The 5,008-nt window shown below is 39.4% G+C and overlaps 1 pseudogene; it reads right to left on the bottom strand.

Moving 5' to 3' along the window:
- Nucleotides 1–1,676: 1,676 nt before the first annotated feature.
- LOC138373877 (large ribosomal subunit protein uL3 pseudogene) lies at nt 1,677–2,874 on the bottom strand (annotated as a pseudogene).
- Between the last annotated feature and the right edge of the window lie 2,134 nt (nt 2,875–5,008).

The following is a 5,008-nucleotide window of genomic DNA, read 5'->3' on the forward strand; positions in this document are numbered from 1 at the left end:
TTTGCCGCTATGAAGGCTTCTTTGCCTGATATTAATTATCTTCTCCAGATTTATTTTGTTTGGTATTTGCATGCTATTTCTTTTTGTATCATTTTACTTTTAATGTAGTGATATCATTATATTTACAGTGAGTTTCTTGTACACAGCATAAAATTGGGTCTGTTTTAAAAATTCATTCTTGCAACTGTACTTTAAAATTTGTGCATTCAGACCACTTGTATTTAAAGTAATTATTGAAATTTTTGAATTTAGCTCTACTATTCATTACTTGTATTCTGTTTTTTTCCTCTATTTTTGTTTCTCTGTTTCCCTTTCTTGCCTTTTTTGGATTATTTAAATATCTTTAGTATTCCATTTTAATTTATCTATTGAGTTTTTCATTATATCTTTGTATAACATTTTAATGCTTGCTTGAGAGGTTAAAATGTACATGCTTCACATTTTACAGACTATGCAGAATTAATATTTTCCCACTTCAAGAGGAATGTATACATCTTACCACCATATATGTCACTTTAACTCCCCATTTATGTTGTATTTTTCATATATGCTATGTCTATCTACATTGAAAACCATATCAAAAAAAGTTGTAATTTTTTCTTTCAATTGTTATATCTATTTCCTTAAGAGGAAAAGAATTTATTCCATTTACCTATAAATTTACCATTTCTGTTGCTCTCGCCTCATTCCTAGTGTTTTGTGTTCTCTTCTAGAATCATTTTCTTTTAGTTTGAAGGACTTCCTGTGGTATTTCTTTAAGAGGTGGCCTTCTGGATATGAATTTTCTTCATTTTCCTTCACCTCAAAATGTCATTACTTCTCCTTTATTCTTAAAGAATATTACTGGATATCAAAGTCTGGGTTGACAAATTCTTTTCATTCAGCATTTTAAATCTGTTGTTCCACTGTATTCTAGCTTCCATGAGAAATATACAGTCATAAATCATTTCCCCCTGTATGCAATGTCCTGTTTTTCTCTGGTTGATTTCAGAGTGTTTTCTTTGTCATTGATTTTCAGCATTCTGATTTTGATGTATTTGAATGTAGATTTCTCAAATTTTACTCTGTTTGTAGTTTGCTGAGCTTCTTGAATCTGTTCTTTTATGTTTTCCACAAAATTTGGGGAGTTTTCAGCCATTATTTCTTTAAATTTTTTTCTGCACCACATTCTTTATCATCTCATTGTAAGATTCTGATGACATGAATGCTAAACCTTTTGATATTGTCCCCTAGGTCTCTGTTCATCCTTTCTTCCCCCAATCTCTTTGCTCACTGTTATTTAGATTTAACATTTCTATTGATCTATCTTTAAATTCTCCAACTCTTTTTTCTGTCATTTCCATTTTGCTATTGAGCCCATCCAGTAAATGCTTTCTTTCAGTTATTGTGTTTTTCAGTTCTAATATTTTTGTTTTTAAAATCTTTTCCATATTTTATTTATCTGCTGAAACTTTCTATCTTTTCATTTGTAACAGATTATTCACCTTTATTTTTGCATCATGTTAAAAATAGATGCTTTAAAGTCCAAGTCTGAAAATTCCAGCATCTGTTTCATTTTCAGGTTGATATCCCAACTATTGAGATTGCTTTGGTTCTTTATATCATGGATTTTTCTTTTCCTCCACTGGAAAACAACTTTTATTGAGATACCACCAGCTGAACAATATGTCCTTACATTAAGCTCCTTCTTCCTTGGCAATTTTGTCTTTCTTAAGTGGTCCCATGAATGCTTTCTTCTTGTCCACAGTCTGGGAATGGCCATGGGCAAACTTGGAGGTGGTGTCAATCAACTTGAGGTCAGTATTCTCCAGAGCCCACCATTTGGTCTGCACCAAAAAGGACTTGTGGAGGGTGGGCACTTATTTCTTGGTTCCCACCACACAGTGTATCAGCAGGATAAAGTTATTAGTCACTTCACTATGGTGGACAAAGCCACCTGGGGGGGTTGATGCTCTTGCCAGAAAGGTCATTATTGGTAGAGGCATTGTCCTTGATCAGTTTGCCATCCTTGATAAGGTAGCCCCGGCTGATCTTATAGATCTTCCTGTTGATCTCAGTGCACTGATGTTGGCCTTTCTGCCTAGCCCTGCCACTGAGAAAGCCACAGGGGGAGGATGCCATGCACTAATATAGGCAACCATGAGCAGCCCTTGGTGGGTCTTGTAGGGCAGTTTCTTGGTATGCCAATGACTGGCGACCCCTTTGTAACCTTTGCCTTTGGTCACCCTAATGACATAGACCATCTTGTCCTGCCCAAACACCTGGTTTACAGGGACCTGCTGTTATAGCCTCTCTGGGGTCCATTCCAGTTTGTCAACCACAGTGCCTCCGTTCACCTCCATCAGATGGGCCTTCTGGTGTAAAGGGAGCAGGTGCAGCTGGGTGTGGATAATGATGCAAATGCCTTGGCAGTACTTCTTCATGCTGTTGAAGTCCTTCTTCAGCTGCTTCTTGCCATCCTCATCCTGCCATTTCCTGCAGTACTTGGTTAAGGCCTTCTGAGATTTAAACCAGTCTTTGTAGAAGTACCTTTTGTACTCATTGTTGATATGCTCAGCAAAGATGGTCTTGAAAGCACGGAGGCCTCGAGGAATTTCCACGTAGCCCATGATGCCTACAGCCACCATGGGTGATGTCTCCACCATGGTCACAGCCTCTACAACTTCCTTCTTGTTCAACTTGAATCTTGGCTTATCGACTTCCACATGCTGTGGGTCATGTCAGCCTTGTCTCCCAGGAAGGCTGTGAGGTGAACAGGCTTGGAAGGGTCATCCTTAGGGAAGCTCTTCACCTTCCACAACGCCTGCTGCTGTGCTTCAGAGACGAGAAGTCCAGGGACCCACATCTGGGACCTGAGAACTTCCTGTGAAACATTCTGCCGTCAGACACTCTACTCGCCAGTAGAGCTGTCTTGGACTTTTTGAATGTTAACTTAGATACTCTTAGTATCTAAAAGTAGATTTTATTAAATCATATAAAGAATGTTATTTGTTTGTTTTAGCAGGCAGCCAATGAGGTTTTGTTCAGGCTACATGTTTCTACCTGCCTCCTCTGAGCTATTGTTTCGATGTCAGTCCAGCTTTCAAAGCTTTGCAGCTTTGCTTATTTCAATCTGTCCCATGTGAATGCTATCCAGGTGCCAGTTTGAGAATGTAACAGTGGTCTACCATATAGTTCAGTTCTTAAAGATTTTGGTATGTTGTTTGGGATCAGGTCCATATACGCATAGCTCAAGGTAAGCACAGTAGTTCATACAAAATGTTTTGGTATCATTTTCTCAAGTCTACTCTCTGTGACCTCCCAGATACTAACTGTCCCAGAGGAATCCTCTATTCTTGTTTTTGGACTAGAAAGCTGTCACTGAGTTTCTCCTCTCTGCCATTCTCTTTCCACAGTATGTCTGCTGGGGCTAAGTGGCAAGAGAATACATAGAGAAAAAGAGCGGTGGGTATCATCTATCCCCATGTTCTTGGAACCAGTCACTCTGCTCAGAAAGAAGTGCTGCCTTCCATCTGCATTTCAGGTATTTGTCCAGCTTCTATTGTCACCACTACTACTGTGTGATTGCCTGGGGGCTGGCGTGAGAGAAAATGAAAACAGTAAAAAATGAGCAAATGAGATTTTCCCCACTCTTTCCTCTCTAGAGGGCCTCTCCTTTCCCACTCCTTAGACCAGCAATAGAGCTCTTTTGGAGTCCTTCCTGTCTGCTCTCCGCGTGCAGTTCTGGGTTTTAGGACACCTTTGAATCTGAGTCAGGAGATACAGGAAGTGGGGGAAACGAGGAGCTTATCACTAACCTAGTGGCACTTAGAATTCTGGTTTCCTACCCTAATCTGCCTGCTACCATTTGCTTTTCATAGTCCTGTGCTAGCTGCCCTGTGCATCTTGTCCAGGGTTTTTAGTTTCGGTCAGTGGGAGACACAGAGTGGAACATGCTTATTCCATTTTGAACAAAACCTAACCTCCTCTCCCTTATTTGTGACAGAGGAAAAGACTCTTTTGAGACTTTGGCTAAGCTCTGGTGTTTTTCTAATGGTGAAAATTACATGGAGTGGTAAGTAAGCACATGAGTTTTGGAGCCATAGGTTTGAGTTCAAATCTTTTTTTTTTTTTTGAGATGGAGCCTTGCTCTTTCATGTGGGCTAGAGTGTCGTGGCATCAGCCTAGCTCACAGCAACCTCGAACTCCTGGGCTCAAGTGATCCTCCTGCCTCAGCCTCTTGAGTAGCTGGGATTACAGGGCATGGAATTACACCATGTCTGGCTAATTTTTTTTTTTCTATTGTTAGTAGACAGGGTCTCACACTTGCTCAGGTTGGTCTCAAACTCTTGACCTCAAACAATTCTCCTGCCTCAGCCTCCCAGAGTGCTGGGATTACAGGCATGAGCCACTGCACCCGGCTGGGTTCAAATCTTGATTTTATAACCTTATAGGAGTGTGGCTTTCAGCAAGATACTTGATCTCTGTCATTCAAAGAGACATCTTTGATAATAATAGAAGCTAATTCATCAGATTAACATTACATGAGTTAATATTTGTAAAGCATTAGAACCATGCCTGGTACATAACAAGTGGTATCTAAGTGTTTATTATATAAACTAATGTCCATTGGTCCCAAAGATTATAAATGTCTTTGAATAAAAAAGTGAGTCTTTCTCATTTTCCAATTCCCTTGGCGTCAAACTTATCATTTTGTTTATAGAGGGTTACAGTGTAGAGTAAAAAGACCATGGGCACTAGAATTAGGATGATCTGATTTTAAATCAAGTATAAAATATCTAGCTCAATGTCAGTCACATATGCAGAGCAATGTAAATGTTCCCTCCCCCTTAATTTAAAAGAAAATGTACATGTCTGAAGCCTATCATTCTTGATTACTACCCTAGCCCTCCTTTCTCGTCCGTTCATCCATCAGTTTATTCTGTCATTTTCTTATTAATTAATTCATTGACTTGTTCCTTTACTCAAAAAAGTTATTAAGTGCCTACCTGGTGCCAGACCATGTGCA

This window comes from Eulemur rufifrons, chromosome 23 (genome assembly GCF_041146395.1).
Source record: "Eulemur rufifrons isolate Redbay chromosome 23, OSU_ERuf_1, whole genome shotgun sequence".
NCBI classification, from domain to species: domain Eukaryota; kingdom Metazoa; phylum Chordata; class Mammalia; order Primates; family Lemuridae; genus Eulemur; species Eulemur rufifrons.